Below are 15,527 nucleotides of genomic sequence, written 5' to 3'. Positions count from 1 at the left end.
CCTTGGAGTACCTAAGTAGAATATATCTGAACACATAAAACAGGAATATTAGAGTAATATTTGAAATTAGTTATGTTTAAATAAAAACCAGTAAGTTTTCCCTAAAATACACTGCCTCTGGCAATTATAATGTTCTATTATCAGGAGAACAGAAGCAACGTTAAAAAGAAAACTGCCAGTCATGGTGATAATGAGCTCTGTCCTTCAGTCCCTGCAAAATGGGAGGACTAAAGCAAAGCATAGGTCTGATTATGAGCTTTAGCTGTAGTGTTTGCTTAGACAAGGGTCCTACAAAGCAATACAGTATATACATGGTTTCTGAGAAAAAGGATTTGAGGACTTAACAGAAGTAATTTGGCTTTAAAATACTTGTAATAGATTAAAGAGATAGTAGTAAGATATCAAACATCTTCCTGTAAACATAATGGGCACAGATTTTTCTTAGAGGTTTTTAAAGACAGAACTAGAATTCAAGGCCAGAGATAACTCTTCAATGACAGATGCCATAAAGATTTGTTTCTGGCCACATTTATGAAATGCAATTGCCTCTTTGTCCCTACTCCTGGAAAAGAGACCTTCTGTATTACCTGGTTGTTTTTCTTAAAGCAATATTTTAAAATATATTGCTCCCATGTTCAATAATTAAATAAAAATGCCCCATGCTGCTTCAATTAGTAAATAATTGGAATTAGATGCTGTTACCTTAGGACTCATCCTGTATTTCCAGACTCATGACCTACAACTCCGTTGCCTGGACTCTGGTCCCACAAATGGAAGTTAAAAGCCATCCCCGAAAACCAACCCAGCCCTGAGTTTGTTACGCTGCTCTCCCTGCCTGAAATGTTCTTCATTCTTCACTCCAACACTGCCACCAGTACCACTCCGCTGCTCTATCCACTGTGCCATTGCCCAGTCAGGCTATTTCAGTTATCTTAAATGGGAGAAATTTGTTTGATATACGAGTTGACTAACTTATGGGCTCGGTTACAGAATGAATTAAACTCATATCTCAAGGTACCACTGTATAATTTCTTCAATTACTTGCAAATAATAGAAAATCCACCTAACTGTGAATTAAAAAAATAAAACCTTAAATATTCCAAAATCATAAATGCAAGGGCACTCAGTTAATTTTCTGTCATAACAAGCTTTTGATAACCCAGTATTTTCCTTCCTTCAATTGTATCATCACCAATCTGCTGCAATTCATTACATAGCATAACAGTCAAGGTCACAGTTGCTACTTGATCTACTTCTGCTTTGTGACCTTCAGAATGTACATAAGTTCTCTGAGCTTCAATTTTTTCATCTGTAACATACACGTAAAAATAGTATCTAGGATTTAATGACTTAGTAAATGTAAAGTGAAGACTTAATGTTATAATTTGAAAAACTATAATAATCTCAAAATAGTACCTGGAACAGGGAGGAACAATCTCTTAGAAGCTACCCAGTAGCTAACTGTTACAGCTAGCTGGCTCGACTGTCTCACAGGTCTGTGCCAAAGTGCAAGGAGAGCTGGGAAAGCAAGCTTCTGCTCTGTGGTGGAGCTGGGTCCCTGCCAGGAAGGAGGGAAGGGTCAGAGTGAGGAGAAGAGTGACTGTTGTACATCCAACCAAAGGTGGCTGCCAAAACCATTCATTTTAGCCATAAAAAATCTACTAGTTTTTCAAGGGTCACTCTCAAACACTCTTCCTTCCACAGCCCTCCTGACTTCCACACCAGGCGCTGTTTTTTGTTTGTTTGTTTTTCCTGGATACTTTACGCCAGCAATTTTCAATTGGTGTGTAGCAAGAATTTTTAAAAACATGCAATACCTGACTATTTAGCCAGGGGCACTGAATTTTTTTCCCTTAGATTGTCAAATTTTAAAAAATGACAACATCTAACACAGCAATAGCCATCTGGTGTGAATGAGTCAAAATTATACCTATTTCTTTTTGTCAGATCAGCAAAAAGATACTTTTTGGTGTGCTGCAGAATTTAGTAATTAGTTTGTATGTGCCATGAGATGAAAAAGGTTGAAAACCGCTGCTCTAAACAGTCATGGAGAGTATCAAAATCGATCAAGTATAACAGTTTTAAAATGTTTAAGACCAGATTTAAGGCTGAATGAAGCTGTAAACACAACCTTGTGCAACCCATCCTGTAATGCTCAAATTACTTCTGGGACATGCAAATCTATTATATTAACCAAAAATTCTTACCATTTTTAAAGTCCTGTGTTAGGTGTGATAACAGGTGACTTATCTAACTATTTCCTCCACACAACAATCTTACAGCACTCAAATTGTAATTAGACTTTCTTTAGAACATATTCCCAGCAAACCTCCATCCCTCAATCCCTTAAAAATGTAGCTCTTCCATTTAATTATCACAACAGAAACAAAACTGTAAGCATATACATCTAACAACAAATAAAGGAGCAAAAAAACCCCACAAATAAATATAAGCACATACATATAATTTAAAAGGCTTAATATGGAGAAAATCCTTTCAGCAAGCAGAAACTTAAATAATTATCTAACTCCTTATTTTTCACTGAGGATTGATAGCCTTTAAAAAAAAAAAAAAAAAAAAGGCAGTGCCCAGAAATTTGCTTACAGACTTCCATTTTGTTCTTTCATTTACTCGTTTAGTGATTATCAAATTTTAATATATAAGAGGTACTATATCTATGCAGTATTTCATAAGTGATGGGATATATTTAAGGATAATATTTTTAAACTTTGAGTGGTGAGTTTTTATCATGCTTGCTGACCCACAGTAGTGAGTTTTTTTTTTCCAAAAAAGAAAATTAGTTACAGTTACAGTTTTATTAACTTAAAATCATGTTTGTTTGATAACCAATTTACAGAAACAAAAGGAACAAACATTTACCTTTTTTTAATGTTGCCTTACACATTTTTAAAATAAATTGATCGTACTCTGGATTGTCAGGAGGCATGAGGACGTACATGAACATTCGTACTACTCAGAGTTAAGCATAATATTGATTTTTTGGAACTATCATCTTACCTTTTACTTTAGAAAGTAAATAAAAATAATATGCGACTCTACTGTACCACTACCATTTCATAGATCAAAAAATGATCTCAAAGAGAAGTTACTTGATAATTACTTTAAGTGGGGAGTTGTAACCCCTACTGGTCTGACCTAAAGTCAAAGAGGCAAATAAATAGCTACATTGCCTGTTTATTCTGTGTGAATAGTGTTATTTCCTTCAGAGCAGAAATTAGTTACCCTCAGCACTTAGACTGGTATTTCATGAATAGAAGATGATCAATACATATTCATTTTAATGAGAACTCTGAAAATTAATCACAAGAGACTCTGAAAGTGATCTTTCTTATTTTCTGCCTTGCAAGTCCTCCAAGTCACAGAGAAGAGACAGGAGCCCAAGTTGATTAGACTGGCAATAAAGCAGACCCCTCCCCATTCTACACCTGGCAGCATAAATAATGAATTTTTGCCTGTGCCTTTTTAATTCTTAAGTGGGTGTTCTCTCATAAACTTAAAACTTAACTTGTGAACAAATCCTGCCTCTTTTGGCATTCTGTATCACAGTTAACACTTAGTCCACAGACTTGAGTATGAAAAATAAACCACAGTTCTTTACTTTCTTGGAATAAGCTTAAATCCAACTCTAAGCCAAATCTCTCTAAGAAGCTGATAAATATAATCTTGGCTATTAGCTCTAAGGATCTATGCACACTCTCAACAAGGGTCATGACAAGACTTGTGCAGCCCCAAAGTCAAAGTGTGTCCCTATCATCATTAGTTATTTGTCTTCACCTATTACTGCTGAGATTCTTATGATTTGCCAGCCTCCACAACTGTGAAACCAATTCCTTAAAATCTGTATGTGTGTGTTTGTACTAGTGGTTCTGTTTCTCTGGAGAACCGTGACTGTTACACTAGGTTTACCACACACATCACGCTATTCTGAAAGTGATTATTAATATTTTATGATAACAAGAAACTTCCTCTTCTCCTTATTTCCCGGGATATGCAGCCTATAACTAATCAAATGGCTCCATTATTCATGTTCTTGTTCCCATAGAGAGCTTTTAAATACCACTTCTATTGCTTAATTTCATTCTTTCATTCTTCTTTTCCTTTATTAACTCAATGTCCACTTTTAATTAATTTAATTTGAAGTCATATAGGCAAACATCATCATCTCTTGCTCAAATTATTACAAGAGTGACTTGACTAACTTCTTTGCTTCAACACTTCCATTCTCCATAAAGCAGACAACATGATCTTTTAAAAACATAAATCAGTTCTGCCTAAAATCTTCCAGTGGCTTTTCTGCATTTATGATAAAATCTAAACTCGTTGTCATTGTGGTCCACAGGCCCCAGCTGATCTGGCCTCTGCTATCTCTTCACATTCATTTCATGCACCGTCACTGCACACCAGCCACACTGGCCACATTGCAAACAAACTAATCTTTATAAGACATGGCATCTTAGGCCTTTGGTAATTGCTGTTAAAAAAAGCTCAGGGAGGAAAAAAAAGCTTGGGATTCTCTTTCCCAAAACCTTCTCTTGCTGACTCTGGTTGTCTATAGGGGACACAGTGAAACAGTCCCTCTGCAGACAGAACATCTCTGCCTGCCTAGTCAAAGTCCAACCACCCATATCACCCTCTGCTATTTTCTCATACTCATTTCTTTCCTTCAGGATGCTTCTTATTATCTGAAAATATCTTATGTATTTGTTTACTTGCATGTTGCCTGTTGAAGCAGAGACAAAGGAAGTTCATCACATAGATCAGGCTTTGGCAAAAGACCATGATAGTAAATATTATAGCTTTTACAGGTCATAAGATCTCTTTTACAACTAGCACAAGAGCACATACAGGCAATACATAAACAAATGAAATTGTGTAACAATAAAATAATACATGGACATTGAAATTTAAATATCCTATAAATTTTAAATGTTTTATTCTGAGATAATTGTAGATTCACTAAAATTGTAAGCAGTAAGAGAGAGATACCATCTTGTAAAATTGTGATAACAATATCACAACCAGAATACAGGTATTGATTGACTTACGACCTATGCAACTTACGACCATTCGACTTTACAACCACAATTGCTAGCCAAGACTGCTTTGTGTCTGGCAGCACAAGTGTTGCCCAGCTGGGCATACGACAGTGTGTACCAGCTTCCAGCAGCACTACCATCTCCGTGTGCACTGTTTCAAAGAAAATTATGATATATAACAATAATGAAAGAAAATTATGATAAAATATGACTTAAAGATTTTTATAACATCATTTCACAGTACTGTATATATAGCCTACTCAACTTACGACCAAATCATGTTACACCGGTCTATCGGAACCAATTGTGGTTGTAAGTCAAGCATTAGCTGTATTAATATTGATATAGTCAAGATACAGGCTTCTCCATCACCACAGAAAACCCTCCTCTTGTCTTTTGTAGCCATACCTAATACCCCCACCCTTAACCTCAACAACCACTACACTATTCTTTTTTTGTTTTGTTTTGTTTTGTTTTTTGGTATTCTGAAGCTGGAAACGGGAAGAGACAGTCAGACAGACTCCCGCATGCGCCCGACCGGGATCCGCCCGACCGGGATCCACCCGGCACGCCCACCAGGGGTGATGCTCTGCCCACCAGGGGGCGATGCTCTGCCCCTCTGGGGCGTTGCTCTGCCGTGACCAGAGCCACTCCAGCACCTGGGGCAGAGGCCAAGGAGCCATCCCCAGCGCCCGGGCCATCTTTGGTCCAATGGAGCCTTGGCTGCGGGAGGGGAAGAGAGAGACAGAGAGGAAGGAGGGGGTGGGGGTGGAGAAGCAAATGGGCGCCTCTCCTATGTGCCCTGGCCAGGAATCGAACCCAGGTCCCCTGCACGCCAGGCCGATGCTCTACCGCTGAGCCAACCGGCCAGGGCTCACTACACTATTCTTTATCTTTATAATTTTGTCATTTCAAAAATGCTATACAAATTGAATCATACAACTTTTAGGATTGGTTCTTTCTATTCAGCAATTTTCTAGAGCTGCATCAAATTGTTGTAGATATCACATTTATTCTTTTTTATTACTTAGCAGTATTCCATGGTATGAATATTATTCTATAGTTTTCTTTCTGTCTTTCTTTTTAACTGCTTTTGATTTTCTATCAAGGTCATACTGTCTTCATAAATTGAAATAGAAAATGTTCCCCCTCTACTATTTTCTGAAAGAGATTGTGTAAAGTGGCATTAATTCTTTAAACTTTTGGTAGCTTTCTCCAGCAAAAGCATCTGGGCATAGATATATTATTTCCGGAGTTTTGGGAGGGGGTTGTATTACAAATTTAATTTTATTAATATTTATTGGGCTACTCACTGAAATGTTCGCTTTCATATTGGGTGTGTTGTGAACATTTATGCTTTTTGAGGAATTGAGGACTCATCTCAGTTGTCAAATTCATGTGTATATAATTGTAATACTTCTTCATTATATTTTTGTATCTGAAGAATCTATAGTGGTAGCCATTATTTCATTCCTGATAATGGTAATATTTTGTCTTCTCTCTTTTTATTTTGTTGGTTTTGCTAGAGGTCTGTTATTTTTATTGATCTGTTTAAAGAACCAGTTTTTTGTTTCATTAATATGATATTTTTATGTTTTCAATTTTCTTTATTCTTTGCTCTTATCTTTATTATTATTACTTTTTTTTTTTTTGCCTTCTTGTTTTGGGTTTAATTTGGTCTTCTTATTCTAAGTTCTTGACATGAATTCTTAGGTTATTGATTTGAGACTGTTTTCCTTATCAAATTATTCAGAGCTGCTCTGAGTTAGATGGTGGTCTCAAATAATATATATTCACCCAGAAGCAGTGAATGTGACCTTATTTAAAAAAGGGGGGTGTCTTTGTGAAGTAATTAAGTTAAGAATCTTAAGATAAGCTCATCCTGCATTTAGGATGGACCTTAAATTCAATGACATGGGTCCTTACTAAAGAAAGATAGAGCTTTGAAACACAGCAGCACTGAATGGAAGGCTATATAAAACAAGACCAGAGATTGGTAGTGGTGTGTCTATAAGTTAATAAATGACAAGAATTTCTGGCAACCATCAGAAACTAGGAGAGAGGCATGGAAAAAATTCTCCCTTAGAGTCTGCAGAAAAAAATTGACCCTGCCAACACCTAGATTTCAGTCTTTAGGCTTCCAGAACTGAGAAGATAAGTTTCTATTGTTTTAAGCTACCAAGTTTGTGATGCTTTGTTATGAAACCAATTCAGGAAATCTCCAACTATAATTATAAATTTGTCTATTTCTTCTTTAAATTCAGTTAGCCTTTATTTCACATACGTACTTTGTAGCTCTGCTGTTTGGTGCATACACACTTAAGACTGTAATATATCCTAATATTAATGTACTTTTTTCATGATCTATAAATATCAAAATAATTGTGTTGTTATTTGAAAGTTTTTGTAGACAACATAACAGTAGGGTTAATTTTTTTAATCCACTGTGTAAATCTTTCTTTTAATTGTTATATATAGAGCATTTATACTTAATAGAATTATTGATATGTTAAGCCTTAAGTTTGACATTTTATGCTTTGTTTTCTGTTTGTTTATTCTTTTTCTGGTGTTACTATGGGTTACCTGAACATCTTTTAGAGTTCCATTTTGATTTTTTCTTTAGTATGCTCTTTGGATTGTCTATTTAGTACTAGTTCAATGTATTACATTATATATAAATAATTCACCAAAGTCTACTGATGTTAACATTATACCAGTTTGAGATAAGTATAAAAACTTTATCTTCCTTTACATCCCTCTATCTTCCCTCATATATAATTTAATTGTCTTAAATGTTTCCTATACAAACTTGTAAAAACATACCAGGTAGTATTATAATGTTAACTTTAACCATTAAACCAAATTTAGAAACCTCAGGAGGAGGAGGAGAATTTATAGTATTCACTCATATTTTTGCTCTTGTAATGTTGTTTAGCCCTTCCTGATGTTCCAAGTCTCCTTCTTTTATCATTTCTGTTTAAAGAGGTTTTTATTAGCCATTCTTTTAGAGTAGGTCTGCTAATGACAAATAACCCTAATTTTCTTTCATTTGAGAATATCTGGCCTGACAAGTCAGTGGTGCAGTGGATAGAGCGTCGGACTGGGATACGGAAGGACCCAGGTTCGAGACCCCGAGGTTACCAGCTTGAATGTGGGCTCATCTGGCTTGAAAAAAAAAAAAAAAAGCTCACCAGCTTGGACTCAAGGTCGCTGGCTCAAGCAAGGGGTTACTCAGTCTGCTGAAGGCCGCGGTCAAGGCACATATGAGAAAGCAATCAATGAACAACTAAAAAGTCCCAACACAAAACAGATAATTAATGCTTCTCATCTCTCTCCATTCCTGTCTGTCTGTCCCTATCTATCCCTCTCTCTGACTCTCTCTCTGTCCTTGTAAAAAAAAGAGAGAGAGAGAGAGAGAGAGAATATCTGGATTTCCCCTTTGTTTCTGAAGGATATTTTTGCCAGATGTAAAATTCTAGATGGATAGTCCTTTTAGGATTTGAAAAATGTGTGCTATTTGCTTCTAGTTTCCATAGTGTTTGATAAATATTCTGTCATTTGAATTGTTTGTCCCTAAAATAAAAAGCCATTACTCTCTCATCACTTTCAAGATTTCTTTATCTTTATTTTTCAGAATTTTAACTATAATGTCAGTGTGAATTTCTTTGGATTAGGGGTTTGAACAACTTCTTGACTGACTTTTTATATTTAGAAGCTTTCAGCCATTTTTTGACTACCTTTTTAGTTTACCCTTTTTTCTGCTCTCCTGAAGGGACAACAATAACATGAATATTTGATCTTTTGTTACAGTCCCAGTTATCTCTGAGGCTCTGATTATTTATTTTTCACTTAATTTTACTTCTGTTGCTCAGATGAGATAATTTTTAACGTCCTATCTGCAAGTTCAATTTTTTTCCCCTCTGAAACTTTGATTCTGTTATTGATTCTTGCTATTAAGATTTTTATGTCAATTATTGCATTTTTTAGTCCTAAAATTCAATTGGGTTCTTCTTTGCATCTTCAATTTCTTTGCTGAGAATTCTTATTGTATTATTAAGATTTTCTGTTTTCTCATCAATTCAACTGTGTTTGTAATTTGTCATCAAAGCATTTTTATAATGACTAATAAAATCTTTGTCAGAAAATTCTAAGATTTTTGTCAACTTAATGTTGGTATCTATTGATTATCTTTCTTTCATTCAGATTGAGATTTTCAATTGGAAACTGGATATTTTCAGTATTGTGTTATGAGATTCTGAATGCTATTTTAAACATTTTTAGCTTTTTTTTCTATCATTGCTCCAGCAAAGCAAGTGGGGTACTGCCACCTCATTACTGCACAATGAGGGTAGAAGTCCAGGTTCTCCCTTGATGTCCACTGACTCTGAAGGGTGGAAGGAGCTCCTTGATACTGCTGGCGGGGGAAAAAGTCTGGCTCCCCACTAGCCCTGCTCTCATACTACCTCGCTGGAAGGAGCAGGAGTGCCTCCACTGACATCATTGGTTTGTGGGGAGGTGGTTTCATTACCCTTGGACACCAGTGAAAGTCCCATATCTCCAATAAGATTCCTCTAACATCAACCCAATGAAAAAGAGGAGGGCCACTTCCTTACTACTAAATAAGGATCCAGGCTTCTGACATGGTCTCCACAGATACTGGGGAATGAAAGTGGGGACCCACCTCCTCCAGGCAGGGATGAAAGTCCAAGCTCCCTACTCAGCTTTCTCTGCCATCACACCTAAGCAGAAGGCTGGGGTACCTCATTACAGCCTCAAAAACACTCCTTCCTCAACTTCTGCTGTCATAGTAGGGAGTTGAACTATAATTTTTGTTTTTCTGTGTAGTTTACCTGCAGTATAGTAGTTGTAGTCTAAAAGTTTTCTGTCTTTCTAGGCTGACCATTTCCTGGTGTTTTATTGTTGTCTAACCATTAATATTTCCAGGTTTCTGACTCCTTCAGCTTCAAGTACAAGCAAAATGAGGCCAAAAAAAGAAAAAGAAAAAGAAAGAAACTCATCACAGTTTTATTGCATGGGTCCTGAAGATACTAGTTAGTTTGCCTTCTTCTCTCTGATTTTCAGAGTTTTTTTTTCTTTTTTTAGTGAGAGGAGGGGAGGCAGAGACAGTCTTTTGCATTCACTCCAACCAAGATCCACCCAGCAAGCCCACTAGGGCAGTGGTCCCCAACCCCCAGGCTGCAGACCAGTACCGGTTCATGGGCCATTTGGTACCGATCCACAGAGAAAGAATAAGTAACTTACATTATTTCCATTTTTATATATTTAAGTCTGAACGATGTTTTATTTTTAAAAAATGACCAGATTCCCTCTGTTATATCCATCTAAGACTCACTCTTGACGCTTGTCTCGGTCACATGATACATTTATCTGTCCTACCCTAAAGGCTGGTCCGTGAAAATATTTTCTGACATTAAACTGGTCCATGGCCCAAAAAAGGCTTGGGATCACTGCACTAGGGGATGATGCTCTGCCTATCTAGGGCCCTTGCTTCGTTGCAACCAAGCCATTTTGTAGCATCTGAGGTGGAGGCCATGGAGCTATCCTGAGCACCTGGGGCCAACTCACTCTAATTGAGCTATGGCTACAGGAGGGGAGGGAAAGAGAGAGAGAGAGAGAGAGAGAGAAAGAAAGAGAGAAGTAAAAGGGGAAGGGGTGGAGAAGCAGATGGTTGCTTCTCCTGTGTGCCCTGACCAGGAATCAAACCCAAGTCTTCCACAAGCCAGCTGACGCTCTACCACTGAGCCAACTGACCAGGACCCTTTTTGTTTATTTTATATGCAATGTTTATAGACATTTTTAAATTATTTTCTCTACCATCAAAAAGTTTAAAAACATTCTTTGCAGGTGGGGCATATGAAAACAGGTGTCATATTGAATTTAGCTAATGGGACATCATTTTCCAACTCCTAAAATGGATCAAGATTTCAGAACTATAACTTTTCTTGCTGTCTAGACAAAATAACTAGCCCATAAAGAGGGTAAAGTAAACATTACAAAGGAAAAAAATAGCTTTAGTCTTTTTTAATATCTGGGAACTTGGGGAGATGAGGAAATATTGGTTCTGAGACTGCAAAATCAGGAACAGGTTAAATATGAAAGATCCTAAATGTCACAGGGATTTTGTGGTCCCCTGGACATCATTAAAAATAAAAACAATACTAGATCCTAAAATAAGTGTAAGAAATTCCAAAAAAAGTCTAATTTTTCTAATGACTACTTTTATGTTTATTTGTGAAATATCTATGACTTTGAATAAAATTTTTAATAATTTCCCATCTTTGTTTTTGCTCTAACTACATTTCTAATTTGCTTGTTGACTAATTCAACTTGACAAATTAAATACATAAATGCAGTAATTTCCTCTAATATACAGACATAATTGTATTAAGGAAGTAACAGAACACATTCAAGCATATCATAGTCCAAATATTAAAACATGGAAAACAAAGTCATAGACAAGAGAGATAGCTTCAAAGTACCTAATAATAACTGTTAAGACAAAACTAAAAAGAAATTAAATATCTGGGAAGCGGGAAAATATCTAGCAAAGTAACAGTTCCAAGAACCTAAGACAAAATTGATTTAAGAGGAGAAATTCAGATAGAGTCTTAGAACGGAAAAGCCACACAGCTGCACAACATTTCGAGTGATGGCTGGGCAGGGGGTGGACCGGGGGGAGAAAGTGTTGGACTCATGCGGCAAGTGAATACACTGAGCCAGCCTGAAAATTCATACAAAGTGTAGAGTTAGTATACATAATTTTATTCTAAAGCTTTCTTCTTTGAATTGCTATTAAATTTTAAATAAACTGAGACACGAGCATTTACTAAAGTCATTAGGATTCCATTACCCACGGTATGCAGATCTGTGCTCATCATGCCAGATGCTCTTCGCACTGAATTCTCTTTGAAGTTTCTCTTCTGACTTATTATTTATTTAGTTTGCAGGTCTTCAGCAAGGAACACCCAGCGTCATCTGAAAGGACACATATTGCAAGAATCTAATTTCCTCTCCTACTGAAGCTTTGTGATGTGTGACTTCCCGTTGAGTACAATTGCCAACAAAGCACAGGTGTGTACTGCATGAGGAGGTGAAAATGTGATTATAGGAAGAGAGATGCTGTGATTTTGTCCCTGTATCCATAATGCAATCAGCCCCAAAAGAGGGCCTGCTCTTTCCTCTCACAGTAAACACCAAGCCTGGGAAGCAAGGAAACCAAATGTTTGCCATATCCAGATTCATAAGCACTGTAATTGGCTTTAGGACTAAGAAGAAAAGCTTTTTTCCCCTTCATTGATTCTTTGGTTTACTACAGAGAATTGTCCGGGAACTCTCTTTCCTCCTAATATTTTATGCCACACTAGTGAAATAGGTAAAATCTAACATCAAATGGGTTTTCCTTTTTCTTCAATGTAACTAAATAAACCAGGGGTCCCCAAACTACGGCCCGCGGGCCACATGCGGCCCCCTGAGGCCATTTATCCGGCCCCCACCGCACTTCCGCAAGGGGCACCTCTTTCATTGGTGGTCAGTGAGAGTACTGTATGTGGCGGTCTTCAAAGCACGGCGTTGCTCATGTACAGTGATGCGGGACGCACGCATCACGGCTCTGGAAGTGCATCATATCTCTTATTACGGCTAGCAGTGACAAATATGGAACCAGACAGTGACCATCTCATTAGCCAAAAACAGGCCCATAGTTCCCATTGAAATATTGATCAGTTTGTTGATTTAAATTTACTTGTTCTTTATTTTAAATATTGTATTTGTTCCCGTTTTGTTTTTTTTACTTTAAAATAAGATATGTGCAGTGTGCATAGGGATTTGTTCAGTTTCTTTTATAGTCCGGCCCTCCAACGGTCTGAGGGACAGTGAACTGGCCCCCTGTGTAAAAAGTTTGGGGACCCCTGAAATAAACCATTTAGCACTCCATTCTTTAAAAGGCAGTTTAGCCCAGATGGGATAACTTGGTTGGTAAGAGCATTGTCCCAAAGCACAGAGGTTGCCAGTTCAGTCCCTGATCAGGGCACGTACAGGAACAGATTGATGTTCCTGTCTCTCTCTCTTCCTTTCTCTCTAAAAACCAATAAAAATATATTTTTAAAGGCAGTTATAAAAAGTATGACTTCCTTTTGTTTTCATGGATAAAAATATTGTTTTAATTGGAAAGCCTTTTAAATTTGACTACCTAAAAGGAAACTTGAACTCATCTAAATTGAATAAGGCAAGACACAAAATATTATTATATCAGAGTCAAATATCATTAACTTAACAGTGCTGATTTTAACTCAGATTGGTACAAATAACCTACATATGAGTGATCCAGTGAAGAATTGTTTACACTGGAGAAAGTTGGAAAAAATAAATATCCATTCATATGGAAGTAGTTAAACAAACTGATATATCTCTACACATTGCATCCATAGTAAAAAGATAACCAAGATCTTTGTGGACTAATATAATAATAAACTCTGATATGTATTAATATTATAAGAATTTTTTTTGAGAAAGATAAACAAGATGCATGTGTATTTATGTACTTATTTATATGTGTATATAATATTTCTGTAAGGATATAAATAAAGGGGTTAATTTGGTTGCCTGTATAAAGAATATTCAGGTGGCTGAGAAACATTGGTGTAAAGGAAACTTACTGTCTATCATTTTACAGTTTTTGAATGTTTGAGTCATGTAAATGATTATCTGTTAAAATATTATAAATGTAAAGGAACAAAATAATAAAAACAAAAACATTTTTAAAGAATAGAATAAGATAAAAATTTATTGTTAAATTTCAAATTTTGAGAAATAGATACTGAGTAGCTAAATGTAATTAATATATCAACAACTATACTGTTCTCCATAGCCAGATAAACACTAATTTGGGGCTGAATGCATAATGCAACATACTTATATCAAACCAATTAAAATCTCATGAGATAAATAGGATTAGGTTCAGTTAATCCAAATGAGCTCCTAAGAGTGAAGTCTACTCTATAAAACTGATTTTACTTATGAGAAAAATAGGCAAATTAAGATGCATTATGATATGGGAGATATAATATACAGTGTGTCCGTAAAGTCATGGTGCACTTTTGACCGGTCACAGGAAAGCAACAAAAGATGATAGAAATGTGAAATCTGCACCAAATAAAAGGAAAACTCTCCCAGTTTCATACCTGTTCAGTGCAGTTCAATGTGGGCTCATGCACAGATTTTTTAGGGCTCCTTAGGTAGCTATCCCGTATAGCCTCTACAGACTCGTCACTGACTGATGGCCTACCAGAACAAGGTTTCTCCACCAAACTGCCAGTTTCCTTCAACTGCTTATCCCACCGAGTAATGTTATTCCTATGTGGTGGCACCTCGTTATAAACATGCCGATATTCATGTTGCACTTTGGTCATGGATTCGAATTTAGCGAGCCACATAACACACTGAACTTTCCTCTGTACCGTCCACATCTCAACTGGCATGGCTGTGGGCTGCTCCGCTCTATACACGGTGTTAAGTCATTATCCGTGCATGCACACATACTGCCACATCATCCTACAGAAACTGGGAGGGTTTTTCTTTTATTTGGTGCAGATTTCACATTTCTATTGTCTTTTGTTGCTTTCCTGTGACCGGTCAAAAGTGCGCCATGGCTTTACAGACACACTGTATATCAACATGATCACGTTTAGCTCTTTGTTAAGTTATGCTTCTTGAAATTCGCCTAACTGGTAAGAACTATTCTAGAAGGTGTTTATAATATATTGAATATTAGCTAGTTTACATACTAACATTAGTAAGTTAATATAATTTATTGCAATCTATTCTACCTGGGCTCAGGGAACAAAAGTACATAACAGGAAAGTTTCATCCTTGCAGACAGGAAAATTTTGGAATCATCTAGAGTCTTTGCTGAATCTACTGGATTCAAGAAATAAATACTACCAATACCTTGTTACTGAGTTGTTAAATATCCAAAGAAATGATTTAAATAGAGTTTAAGAGCCTTAAAGAAAACTTGTTTTTCCCAACGTGGATACCACCGGGAGGTCACTCTCCCCGGGGCTCTGTCCAGGTGGCAAAGGGGAGCATAGGGCTCTGCCCTATGATGTACAGTCCCTTTCCACAACGTTGGAGAGAAAGCCGGGCCCTGAGTCTGCGCCTGCATATGCCTACAGCTTCTCAGAGTCCCGTGGACAATGACTGAGGAGACAAACCATGCAGGAGACATCTAAAAAAAAAGAAAGAAAACTTGTTTTAATTTTAAATTTTGAATAAGACTAGCTCAAGCAATGGAAATAGAAAATTTATTAGATATAGGCAAGTGCTTATCAAAGAATAAGAAATTCAAAGTAATTTCTGCTTGAATAGTTTTAGTATACATTATTAAAAATCACAATATCCTAAAAATGCTTCACTGCTTAGTAAACATTTCATTAAATTGGTAAGAAAAGA

At 36.6% G+C, this 15,527-nt stretch overlaps 1 non-coding gene across 1 annotated transcript; it reads left to right on the top strand.

Moving 5' to 3' along the window:
- Window positions 1–15,099: 15,099 nt before the first annotated feature.
- LOC136404665 (small nucleolar RNA SNORA73 family) lies at window positions 15,100–15,305 on the top strand. Its single transcript, XR_010751380.1, has one exon. It is a non-coding gene; the product is annotated as a small nucleolar RNA SNORA73 family (small nucleolar RNA).
- Window positions 15,306–15,527: the final 222 nt, after the last annotated feature.

The sequence above is a fragment of the Saccopteryx leptura genome, chromosome 4 (genome assembly GCF_036850995.1).
Source record: "Saccopteryx leptura isolate mSacLep1 chromosome 4, mSacLep1_pri_phased_curated, whole genome shotgun sequence".
Taxonomy (NCBI): domain Eukaryota; kingdom Metazoa; phylum Chordata; class Mammalia; order Chiroptera; family Emballonuridae; genus Saccopteryx; species Saccopteryx leptura.
Note: the sequence above shows the minus strand (reverse complement) of the source record. Positions and strands in the feature narration are given on the sequence as shown.